We start from the raw sequence: 15,702 nt of genomic DNA on the forward strand, positions 1-15,702 counted from the left end.
GGTAACTTACTCCTCATACATTTCAAATGGAGAGGATTTCTTCTCTAATATCAAGCATGTGCACACACAGGAGACCTCCAAACAACTGGATGCAAACCTAACATGTACAGCTGAAGGTATGACTATGCTGACATCTTATCCAGCCTTAGCCAACCTGTCACTTAAGCTGGACACAGCCCTCCCTGCCTCAGCGGCCTGTGAGAGGCTTATTAGTGCAGCTGGATTGATCTTCAGCCAAAGAAGGGGAGTAATTATTTGGCATAACTTTGAGAACCAGCTTCTACTTAAGATGAACAAGGACGTTTTTAAGACTGACTTATTTGACCATAGTATGATTTCTCTCTACTACTGATGAGTGAGCCATAGTACCATTGTCACAACTAATGGTTTGGAATTTTTGTTTTGATGGAAAGTAAGTCTTTCTCTTTTGCTCTTTGTTAAAGCAGTGTTGCTGTTGGGCAGTTCTACAGCTACAGTTCTACAGCTAGAGTTCTACAGATAGAGTTATACAGATAGAGTTCTAGAGATAGAGTTCTACAGATACAGTTTTACAGATAGAGTTATACAGATACAGTTCTACAGATAGAGTTCTACAGATACAGTTTTACAGATAGAGTTATACAGATACAGTTCTACAGATAGAGATCTACAGATACAGTTCTACAGATAGAGTTATACAGATACAGTTCTACAGATAGAGTTATACAGATACAGTTCTACAGCTACAGTTCTACAGCTACAGTTCTACAGATACAGTTCTACAGATACAGTTCTACAGATAGAGTTCTACAGATAGAGTTATACAGCTACAGTTCTACAGCTAGAGTTCTACAGATAGAGTTATACAGATACAGTTCTACAGATACAGTTCTACAGATACAGTTTTACAGATAGAGTTCTACAGATACAGTTCTACAGATAGAGTTATACAGATACAGTTCTACAGATAGAGTTCTACAGCTACAGTTCTACAGATACAGTTCTACAGATAGAGTTCTACAGATACAGTTCTACAGATAGAGTTCTACAGATAGAGTTATACAGATACAGTTCTACAGATAGAGTTATACAGATACAGTTCTACAGATACAGTTCTACAGATAGAGTTCTACAGCTACAGTTCTACAGCTACAGTTCTACAGATAGAGTTCTACAGATAGAGTTCTACAGATACAGTTCTACAGCTACAGTTCTACAGATAGAGTTCTACAGATAGAGTTCTACAGATACAGTTCTACAGATACAGTTCTACAGATAGAGTTCTACAGATACAGTTATACAGATACAGTTCTACAACTAGAGTTCTACAGATAGAGTTATACAGATACAGTTCTACAGATAGAGTTATACAGATACAGTTATACAGATAGAGTTATACAGATACAGTTCTACAGATAGAGTTATACAGATATAGTTTTACAGATAGAGTTATACAGATACAGTTCTACAGATAGAGTTCTACAGATACAGTTCTACAGATAGAGTTCTACAGATAGAGTTCTACAGATACAGTTCTACAGATAGAGTTATACAGATACAGTTCTACAGATAGAGTTATACAGATACAGTTCTACAGATAGAGTTATACAGATACAGTTCTACAGATACAGTTCTACAGATAGAGTTATACAGCTACAGTTCTACAGATACAGTTCTACAGACACAGTTCTACAGCTACAGTTCTACAGCTACAGTTCTACAGATAGAGTTCTACAGATAGAGTTATACAGATACAGTTATACAGATACAGTTCTACAACTAGAGTTCTACAGATAGAGTTATACAGATACAGTTCTACAGATAGAGTTATACAGATACAGTTATACAGATAGAGTTATACAGATACAGTTCTACAGATAGAGTTATACAGATACAGTTCTACAGATACAGTTCTACAACTAGAGTTCTACAGATAGAGTTCTACAGATACAGTTCTACAGATACAGTTCTACAGATAGAGTTCTACAGCTACAGTTCTACAGATAGAGTTATACGGACACAGTTCTACAGATACAGTTATACACCTACAGTTCTACAGCTACAGTTCTACAGATAGAGTTATACGGACACAGTTCTACAGATACAGTTATACAGCTACAGTTATATAGATACAGTTATATATCTAGTTATACTGATACAGTTATACAGATACAGTTCTACAGATACAGTTATACAGCTACATTTATATAGATACATTTATATAGATACAGTTATATAGCTACAGTTATACTGCTACAGTTATATAGATACAGTTATACTGATACAGTTATACATCTAGATATACTGATACAGTTATACAGCTACATTTATATAGATACAGTTATATAGATACAGTTATACAGCTACAGTTATACAGCTACAGTTATACAGCTACAGTTATACATCTAGTTATACTGATACAGTTATACAGCTACAGTTATACAGCTACAGTTATACAGATACAGTTATACATCTAGTTATACTGATACAGTTATACAGCTACATTTATATAGATACAGTTATATAGATACAGTTATATAGATACAGTTATACAGCTACAGTTATATAGATACAGTTATACAGCTACATTTATATAGATACAGTTATATAGATACAGTTATACTGATACAGTTATACAACTACAGTTATACAGATACAGTTATACATCTAGTTATACAGATACAGTTATACAGATACAGTTATACATCTAGTTATACTGATACAGTTATACAGCTACATTTATATAGATACAGTTATATAGATACAGTTATACAGCTACAGTTATACAGCTACAGTTATATAGATACAGTTATACAGCTACATTTATATAGATACAGTTATATAGATACAGTTATACAGCTACAGTTATACAGCTACAGTTATATAGATACAGTTATACAGCTACATTTATATAGATACAGTTATATAGACACAGTTATACAGCTACAGTTATACAGCTACAGTTATATAGATACAGTTATATAGATACAGTTATACAGCTACATTTATATAGATACAGTTATACAGCTACAGTTATACTGCTACAGTTATATAGATACAGTTGTAGAGATACAGTTATACAGCTACATTTATACAGCTACAGTTATACTGATACAGTTATAGAGCTACAGTTATACAGCTACAGGTATATAGATACAGTTATACAGATACAGTTATACAGATACAGTTATACATCTAGTTAAACTGATACAGTTATACAGCTACCTTTATATAGATACAGTTATATAGATACAGTTATACAGCTACAGTTATACAGCTACAGTTATACTGATACAGTTATACAGCTACAGTTATATAGATACAGTTATACAGTTACAGTTATACAGCTACAGTTATAGAGCTACAGTTATATAGATACAGTTATACAGCTACAGTTATATAGATACAGTTATACAGTTACAGTTATACAGATACAGTTATAGAGCTACATTTATATAGATACAGTTATACAGCTACAGTTATACTGCTACAGTTATATAGATACAGTTATATAGATACAGTTATACAGCTACATTTATACAGCTACAGTTATACTGATACAGTTATACAGCTACAGTTATACAGCTACAGGTATATAGATACAGTTATACAGATACAGTTATACAGATACAGTTATACATCTAGTTAAACTGATACAGTTATACAGCTACCTTTATATAGATACAGTTATATAGATACAGTTATACAGCTACAGTTATACAGCTACAGTTATACTGATACAGTTATACAGCTACAGTTATATAGATACAGTTATACAGTTACAGTTATACAGCTACAGTTATAGAGCTACAGTTATATAGATACAGTTATACAGCTACAGTTATATAGATACAGTTATACAGTTACAGTTATACAGATACAGTTATAGAGCTACAGTTATATAGATACAGTTATACAGTTACAGTTATACAGATACAGTTATACTGATACAGTTATACAGTTACAGTTATACAGATACAGTTATACTGATACAGTTATACAGTTACAGTTATACAAATACAGTTATACATCTACAGTTATACAGATACAGTTATACTGATACAGTTATACAGATACAGTCATACTGATACAGTTATACTGATACAATTATACAGCTACAGTTATACTGATACAGTTATACAGATACAGCCATACTGATACAGTTATACAGTTACAGTTATACAGATACAGTTATACTGATACAGTTATACAAATACAGTTATACATCTACAGTTATACATCTACAGTTATACTGATACAGTTATACATCTACAGTTATACAGATACAGTTATACAGATACAGTTATACTGATACAGCTATACTGATACAGTTATACAAATACAGTTATACTGATACAGTTATACATCTACAGTTATACATCTACAGTTATACAGATACAGTTATACTGATACAGTTATACAGATACAGTCATACTGATACAGTTATACTGATACAATTATACAGCTACAGTTACACAGATACAGTTATACAGATACAGTTATACTGATACAGCTATACTGATACAGTTATACATCTACAGTTATACTGATACAGTTATACAACTACAGTTATACTGAAACAGTTATACTGATACAATTATACAGCTACAGTTACACAGATACAGTTATACAGATACAGTTATACAGCTACAGTTACACAGATACAGTTATACAGATACAGTTATACTGATACAGTTATACTGATACAGTTTTACATCTACAGTTATACAGATACAGTTATACTGAAACAGTTATACTGATAAAATTATACAGCTACAGTTATACAAATACAGTTATACAGCTACAGTTATACAGATACAGTTATACTGAAACAGTTATACTGATAAAATTATACAGCTACAGTTATACAGATACAGTTATACAGATACAGTTATACTGATACAATTATACAGCTACAGTTATACAGATACAGTTATACAGATACAGTTATACTGATACAGTTATACAGTTACAGTTATACAGATACAGTTATACTGATACAGTTATACAAATACAGTTATACATCTACAGTTATACTGATACAGTTATACTGATACAGCTATACTGATACAGTTATACAAATACAGTTATACTGATACAGTTATACATCTACAGTTATACAGATACAGTTATACTGATACAGTTATACATCTACAGTTATACAGATACAGTTATACTGATACAGTTATACAGATACAGTCATACTGATACAGTTATACTGATACAATTATACAGCTACAGTTACACAGATACAGTTATACAGATACAGTTATACTGATACAGCTATACTGATACAGTTATACATCTACAGTTATACAGATACAGTTATACTGATACAGTTATACAACTACAGTTATACTGAAACAGTTATACTGATAAAATTATACAGCTACAGTTATACAGCTACAGTTATACAGATACAGTTATACTGATACAGTTATACAGATACAGTCATACTGATACAGTTATACTGATAAAATTATACAGCTACAGTTATACAGATACAGTTATACAGCTACAGTTATACTGATACAGTTATACTGATACAGTTATACAGATACAGTTATACTGATAAAATTATACAGCTACAGTTATACAGATACAGTTATACAGCTACAGTTATACTGATACAGTTATACAGCTACAGTTATACTGATACAGTTATACATCTACAGTTATACATCTACAGTTATACAGATACAGTTATACTGATACAGTTATACAGATACAGTTATACAGATACAGTCATACTGATACAGTTATACTGATACAATTATACAGCTACAGTTATAAAGATACAGTTATACAGATACAGTCATACTGATACAGTTATACTGATACAATTATACAGCTACAGTTATACACCAACAGCTATACTGATACAGTTATACATCTACAGTTATACAGATACAGTTATACAAATACAATTATACAGCTACAGTTAAACAGATACAGTTATACTGATACAGTTATACAACTACAGTTATACTGATACAGTTATACTGATAAATTTATACAGCTACAGTTATACTGATACAGTTATACAGATACAGTCATACTGATACAGTTATACTGATAAAATTATACAGCTACAGTTATACAGATACAGTTATACAGGTACAGTTATACTGATACAGTTATACTGATACAGTTATACAGATACAGTTATACTGATAAAATTATACAGCTACAGTTATACAGATACAGTTATACAGCTACAGTTATATAGATACAGTTATACAGATACAGTTATACTGATACAGTTATACATCTACAGTTATACATCTACAGTTATACAGATACAGTTATACTGATACAGTTATACAGATACAGTCATACTGATACAGTTATACTGATACAATTATACAGCTACAGTTATACTGATACAGTTATACAGATACAGTTATACAGATACAGTCATACTGATACAGTTATACTGATACAATTATACAGCTACAGTTATACACCTACAGTTATACTGATACAGTTATACAGCTACAGTTATACAGCTACAGTAATATAGATACAGTTTAACAGTTTTAAAGTTATACAGCTACAGTAATACATATACAGTTATACAGCTACAATTATATAGATACAGTTATACAGCTAGAGTTATACAGCTACAGTTATATAGATACAGTTATACAGCTACAGTTATACTGATACAGTTATACAACTACAGTTATATAGATACAGTTATACAGATACAGTTATACATCTACTTATACTGATACAGTTATACAGCTACATTTATATAGATACAGTTATATAGATACAGTTATACAGCTACAGTTATACAGCTACAGTTATATTGATACAGTTATACAGCTACATTTATATAGATACAGTTATATAGATACAGTTATACAGCTACAGTTATACAGCTACAGTTATACTGATACAGTTATATAGATACAGTTATACAGCTACAGTTATATAGATACAGTTATACAGATACAGTTATACATCTAGTTATACTGATACAGTTATACAGCTACATTTATATAGATACAGTTTTATAGATACAGTTATACAGCTACAGGTATACTGATATAGTTATACAGCTACAGTTATATAGATACAGTTATACAGTTACAGTTATACAGATACAGTTATAGAGCTACAGTTATACAGATACAGTTATACAGTTACAGTTATACATCTACAGTTATACAGCTACAGTTATACTGATACAATTATACAGCTACAGTTATACAGATACAGTTATACAGATACAGCTATACTTATACAGTTATACATCTACAGTTATACAGATACAGTTATACAGATACAGTTATACTGATACAGTTAAACAGATACAGTCATACTGATACAGTTATACTGATACAATTATACAGCTACAGTTATACAGCTACAGTTATACAGATACAGTTATACTGATACAGTTATACAGATACAGTTATACAGATACAGTCATACTGATACAGTTATACTGATACAATTATACAGCTACAGTTATACAGATACAGTTATACAGATACAGTTATACAGATACAGTCATACTGATACAGTTATACAGATACAGTCATACTGATACAGTTATACTGATACAATTATACAGCTACAGTTATACAGATACAGTTATACAGATACAGTTATACTGATACAGATTATACAGCTACAGTTATACTGATACAGTTATACTGATAAAATTATACAGCTACAGTTATACAGATACAGTTATACAGCTACAGTTATACTGATACAGTTATACAGCTACAGTTATACAACTACAGTTATACAGCTACAGTTATACAGCCACAGTTATACTGATACAGTTCTACAAATACAGTTATACAGCTACAGTTATACAAATACAGTTATACAGCTACAGTTCTACAAATACAGTTATACAGCTACAGTTATACAGCTACAGATACTAATACAGTTCTACAAATATAGTTATACAGCTACAGTTTTACAGATACAGTTATACAGCTACAGTTATACAAATACAGTTATACAGCTACAGTTCTACAAATACAGTTATACAGCTACAGTTATACAGCTACAGTTATACAGATATAGTTATACAGCTACAGTTATACTGATACAGTTCTACAGCTACAGTTATACAGCTACAGTTATACAGCTACAGTTATACAGATATAGTTATACAGCTACAGTTATACTGATACAGTTCTACAAATACAGTTATACAGCTACAGTTATACAGATACAGTTATACAGCTACAGTTATACTGATACAGTTCTACAGCTACAGTTATACAGCTACAGTTATACAGATACAGTTATACAGCTACAGTTATACTGATACAGTTATACTGATACAGTTATACAAATACAGTTATACAGCTACAGTTATAAAGATACAGTTATACAGCTACAGTTATACTGATACAGTTCTACAGCTACAGTTATACAGCTACAGTTATACAGACACAGTTATACAGCTACAGTTATACTGATACAGTTCTACAAATACAGTTATACAGCTACATTTATACAGATACAGTTATACAGCTACAGTTATACAGATATAGTTATACAGCTACAGTTATACTGATACAGTTCTACAAATACAGTTATACAGCTACAGTTATACAGCTACAGTTCTACAAATACAGTTATACAGCTACAGTTTTACAGATACAGTTATACAGCTACAGTTATACAGACACAGTTATACAGCTACAGTTATACTGATACAGTTATACAGCTACATTTATACAGATACAGTTATACAGCTACAGTTATACAGATACAGTTATACAGCTACAGTTCTACAAATACAGTTATACAACTACAGTTATACAGCTACAGTTATAAGGCTACAGTTATACAAATACAGTTATACAGCTACAGTTATACAGATACAGTTATACTGATACAGTTCTACAAATACAGTTATACAGCTACAGTTCTACAAATACAGTTATACAGCTACAGTTATACAGATACAGTTATACTGATACAGTTCTACAAATACAGTTATACAGCTACAGTTATACTGCTACAGTTATACAGCTACAGTTATACTGATACAGTTATACAGATACAGTTATACTGCTACAGTTATACAGCTACAGTTATACTGATACAGTTATACAAATACAGTTATACAGCTACAGGTATACAGATACAGTTATACAGCTACAGTTATACTGATACAGTTCTACAAATACAGTTATACTGATACAGTTCTACAAATACAGTTATACAGCTACAGTTATACAGCTACAGTTATACAGATATAGTTATACAGCTACAGTTATACTGATACAGTTCTACAAATACAGTTATACAGCTACAGTTATACAGATACAGTTATACAGCTACAGTTATACTGATACAGTTCTACAGCTACAGTTATACAGCTACAGTTATACAGCTACAGTTATACTGATACAGTTATACTGATACAGTTATACAAATACAGTTATACAGCTACAGTTATACAGATACAGTTATACAGCTACAGTTATACTGATACAGTTCTACAAATACAGTTATACAGCTACATTTATACAGATACAGTTATACAGCTACAGTTATACAGATACAGTTATACAGCTACAGTTCTACAAATACAGTTATACAACTACAGTTATACAGCTACAGTTATAAGGCTACAGTTATACAAATACAGTTATACAGCTACAGTTATACAGATACAGTTATACTGATACAGTTCTACAAATACAGTTATACAGCTACAGTTATACAGATACAGTTATACTGATACAGTTCTACAAATACAGTTATACAGCTACAGTTATACTGCTACAGTTATACAGCTACAGTTATACTGATACAGTTATACTGATACAGTTATACAGATACAGTTATACTGATAAAATTATACAGCTACAGTTATACAACTACAGTTATACAGATACAGTTATACAGATACAGTTATATTGATACAGTTATACAACTACAGTTATACAGATACAGTTATACAGCTACAGTTATACTGATACAGTTCTACAAATACAGTTATACAGCTACAGTTATACTGATACAGTTCTACAGCTACAGTTCTACAGCTACAGTTATACAGCTACAGTTATACAGATATAGTTATACAGCTACAGTTATACTGATACAGTTCTACAAATACAGTTATACAGCTACAGTTATACAGATATAGTTATACAGCTACAGTTATACTGATACAGTTCTACAGCTACAGTTATACAGCTACAGTTATACAGCTACAGTTATACAGATATAGTTATACAGCTACAGTTATACTGATACAGTTCTACAAATACAGTTATACAGCTACAGTTATACAGATATAGTTATACAGCTACAGTTATACTGATACAGTTATACAGCTACAGTTATACTGATACAGTTATACTGATACAGTTATACAAATACAGTTATACAGCTACAGGTATACAGATACAGTTATACAGCTACAGTTATACAGATACAGTTATACTGATATAGTTCTACAAATACAGTTATACAGCTACAGTTATACAGCTACAGTTATACAGCTACAGTTATACTGATACAGTTATACAACTACAATTATACAGATACAGTTATACAGATACAGTTATACTGATACAGTTATACAACTACAGTTATATAGATACAGTTATACAGATACAGTTATACTGATACAGTTATTCAACTACAGTTTTACAGCTACAGTTATACTGATACCATTATACAACTACAGTTATACAGATACAGTTATACAGCTACAGTTATACTGATACAGTTCTACAAATACAGTTATACAGCTACAGTTATACTGATACAGTTCTACAGCTACAGTTCTACAGCTACAGTTATACAGCTACAGTTATACAGATATAGTTATACAGCTACAGTTATACTGATACAGTTCTACAAATACAGTTATACAGCTACAGTTATACAGATATAGTTATACAGCTACAGTTATACTGATACAGTTCTACAGCTACAGTTATACAGCTACAGTTATACAGATATAGTTATACAGCTACAGTTATACTGATACAGTTCTACAAATACAGTTATACAGCTACAGTTATACAGATATAGTTATACAGCTACAGTTATACTGATACAGTTATACAGCTACAGTTATACTGATACAGTTATACTGATACAGTTCTACAAATACAGTTATACAGCTACAGTTATACAGCTACAGTTATACAGATACAGTTATACTGATACAGTTCTACAAATACAGTTATACAGCTACAGTTATACAGCTACAGTTATACAGCTACAGTTATACTGATACAGTTATACAACTACAATTATACAGATACAGTTATACAGATACAGTTATACTGATACAGTTATACAACTACAGTTATATAGATACAGTTATACAGATACAGTTATACTGATACAGTTATTCAACTACAGTTTTACAGCTACAGTTATACTGATACAGTTATACAACTACAGTTATACAGATACAGTTATACAGATACAGTTATACTGATACAGTTATTCAACTACAGTTATACAACTACAGTTATACAGATACAGTTATACAGCTACAGTTATACTGATACAGTCCTACAAATACAGTTATACTGATACAGTTATACAACTACAGTTATACTGATACAGTTCTACAAATACAGTTATACTGATACAGTTCTACAACTACAGTTATACTGATACAGTTCTACAAATACAGTTATCCTGATACAGTTATACAGATACAGTTCTACAAATACAGTTATACTGATACAGTTCTACAAATACAGTTATACAACTACCGTTATACTGATACAGTTATACAGATACAATTATACAGCTACAGTTATACAGATACAGTTATACAGATACAATTATACAGCTACAGTTATACAGATACAGTTATACAGATACAATTATACAGCTACAGTTATACAGATACAGTTATACAGCTACAGTTATACTGATACAGTTATACAGATACAGTTATACAGATACAATTATACAGCTACAGTTATACAGATACAGTTATACAGCTACAGTTATACTGATACAGTTATACAGATACAGTTATACAACTACAGTTATACTGATACAGTTATACAACTACAGTTATACAGATACAGTTATACAGCTACAGTTATATAGATACAGTTATACAACTCCAGTTATACAGATACAGTTATACAGATACAGTTATACTGATACAATTATACAGCTACAGTTATCCTGATACAATTATACAGATACAGTTATACAGCTACAGTTATACTGATACAGTTATACAGATACAGTTATACAACTACAGTTATACTGATACAGTTATACAACTACAGTTATACAGATACAGTTATACAGCTACAGTTATATAGATACAGTTATACAACTCCAGTTATACAGATACAGTTATACAGATACAGTTATACTGATACAATTATACAGCTACAGTTATCCTGATACAATTATACAGATACAGTTATACTGATACAGTTATACCGCTACAGTTATACAGCTACAGTTATACAGCTACAGTTATACAGCTACAGTTATCCTGATACAATTATACAGATACATTTATACAGATACAGTTATACAGCTACAGTTATCCTGATACAGTTATACAGATACAGTTATACAGATACAGTTATACAGCTAAAGTTAAACAGATACAGTTAAACAGATACAGTTGTGTAGCTGGGTTTTAAAGCAGGTTGGATTTTTTTTTTCTGATCACTCTGTATTCACAGACCACTTGATTCAAATGTGCATGAATGGATACACATAGATGTGTACTTCTTTGCTGGGGGTGGTAGGAGTGTTAAATAAAAAATGAAAATGATATACCTGTCTTTTTTTTCAGTTTAGTTGTTTCATTTCTATAGGTTTTGTAACATTCTAAAAGCTCTTAATTCCACAGAGACTACAAACTGGTCAATATATTCACTAGGTTGCTACAAAAGGTACTGTAAGTATTGCATATAACTGTAACAATAATAAAACAATGCGATACTAAAGTACTTTTAAAGACAAGACAATTTTATTTCCTTAAATTAGTAATGTTTGACCAGTAGTATCTGTACTTTCACTCAAGTAAGGAAGTTGTGTACTTTGTCTACCTCTGTTTCTCAATAGAATTTAGTTTCAATCATTTGTAGTTTGATGCCTTTCTACTGTATTTTGTGAATTTTGAATGTACATTACTGTAAATCTTTGCCTGCTAATGCTTTCATGTATGTTTTTGTGAAAGAAACTAATTGCCATTACTATGCTCTGTGTGTGTGTGTTTGTGTGTGTGTGTGAGTGTGTGTGTGTGTGAGTGTGTGTGTGTGTGTGTGTGAGTGTGTGTGTGTGTGAGTGTGTGTGTATGTGTGTGTGTGGGCATAAGCTTCAAAGGGAAACTAGCTGAGGCACATCACTGTACACCACTAATGAGAAGAGGTTAGAACTTTAACGTTTGATTTTTCCCACTGTGCTGCAGACAAAAAGGCAAAACAGGCTTATAGACTTTAATAATTTTTTCTAAGATGATCAGAGAGATCACCTGATGATCATCTCAAACATATGAAGAAAACAATCATGTGGGTACCTACAGAAGTGTGTGTAGTGTATACGCTGTTATCGTTTAGTTCTGATGTGAATAGATGGCTGGTAAAGCAGCAGCTGAATTGAATTGCCGTCATGAACGAAGATGGATGGCGCAGAGGAATCCTCAGTAATCCCGGCTGATATCAAAACAGAGAGGCAGTGGTGTGCCTTTTGGTCTAGAGCAAGGAACTAGAACAGGACAGCTTTTTTTTGGTTTGTTCCTGAGGCAACATATTCACTGCTAGTCATTTTCCCAAATGTAATGTTTTCTTGGGACAACACATGGTGCAGAAGGTAGCATTGCCCTGAAGGTGTGTGTGTGTGTGTGTGTGTGTGTGTGTGTGTGTGTGTGTGTGTGTGTGTGTGCGTGCGTGCGTGCGTGCGTGTGTGTGTGTGGCATCCCATCCAGGGTGTATTCCCACCTCATAACCAATGATCCCAGACACACCATGACTAGCTAGATTTTTCTTCAAATAAACCAAGGTCTTTATAAAAACTTGCTCTGTCCACATGTATCACAATGCCACTTTAGAGGGTATGCAGCATGCTATACTGTGTTTCTTTCAGAAACTCATTTGAGATTCAGCTACAGAAACAAACAACAGCAAAAAACATTTAGAAAATGTGTTTTTTCCCCTTCTGAGTTGGCCTTGCAAAAAAAAACCACCCTCAATGGTGGAGAAAATATTAAAACTCCATTTTCAAGGATATCTGTTTTTTTATTTGTCGCCATCTGCTGGGTCGGCATTCTAATACCAGCGTTTTCAAATCATTTCCTGGTGCTTTTATGTGGACAGAGATATTGTTATGGTTATGGACAGAAATATTTTTTAAATTGCAATTTTAAGTAATTTCAAGCCAATTCAGACCCACAGTTCACTGAGGACAGACTAGTCCTTTAGTACTAATGAATCATTTCAGTATGCACAACGTAGTCGTTCCAGGGAAGCAGCTTCAAATGCGCATTAAGAGACGGGAGTCTGGGTCGTAATAACCGAGCTCTGGTTAAGCACCATTAGTCAGAAAAAGAAGTAACTGTTGTAGAGAAATTCCGCAGTATGATTCAGCAAGCCAAGCAAGTTTGAACTTGACTTGTTGAGTCATATCTATGCACAAAAGCTGCTGCTGTACATTCTTCCTGGTGGTATCCTTTTTCAGACAGGTTCATAACATAAGCCTGATTCTGCACATCTTCCAGGATGATCGACTGGGTCTTTTTTTTTGCAAGGCAGATGAAGTGTATGCCTCTACGAAAGCGGAACCGAATGGAGATGATGGGCGTTTGTCAGAGTGCATTGATACGCTGTGGCAGTCGTCATCATCATACTAATTAGATTTTTCCAGTCTACTAGAATTGCTTTATGAGGCTCCCAGAGTTCTGAACACATTTTAGTTCTTCTCCTAGTGGGCCACACAAGCTTGGATGGACTTGATGGAGCCAGGAGGTAGGAACCCCTGAGATGACAGATGATTGAGGAGGTACATGGTCATTTATGCCTGTATTTAAGCACACAGTCCAATCAAAGTAGAAATGACATTTAAGTGTTGTGTGTTTTTGTAAGAACTGTTGATCACTTTAAAATTCAAGGTTTCTTGTAAAGATTTGGCTAGTCAGATGCCAAAATAGTTTATAATAGATTTTAATTCATAAGCTTTCCTTTGTACTTGGCTGTGTTTTTTCCCAAGATCTGTCTGAGTATGGTTGAGCAGCAGGCGTATGATATTTTGGGTCCGTTTCCATGGTAGGTTTCTGGTTTGTTGTTTGCTTCTCACAAGCCTGTATGTGAGCTAATTTCTCTCACGGCCCTATCTCACAAACTCAAGTTTTAGGTTTAGAAACAGCCTCTAATGAATGTGTGGGTTGCACACATGCTCAAAAAGCCATGGAGTCTTGAAACATGTTTTGTTGCATCCTTTACAGGTGGTGAAAGTGGTTCTGTTGCTTAAAGCCACTTTTCCCAGGCAGCGGAGCAGCAGAAAAACCGTTCCCTCGCCTCCAGTCTACCACTGCCTTTGGTACTTAAGGACAGGCAGGACATTTTGATTCACACTGAGAATGGAATGATGCTTGCTAGAATAAGGTAATGATACCTTATCACAGGGGTTTCAAATCTTATCCATGAAGGACCGGTGTGGGTGCAGGTTTTTATTCCAACTGAGCAGAAGCCTGAGGTGGAATCAAGTGTGGCTCCTGCTTGATTGGAATGA

Source organism: Hemibagrus wyckioides, linkage group LG01, assembly GCF_019097595.1.
Source record: "Hemibagrus wyckioides isolate EC202008001 linkage group LG01, SWU_Hwy_1.0, whole genome shotgun sequence".
Taxonomy (NCBI): Eukaryota; Metazoa; Chordata; class Actinopteri; order Siluriformes; family Bagridae; genus Hemibagrus; species Hemibagrus wyckioides.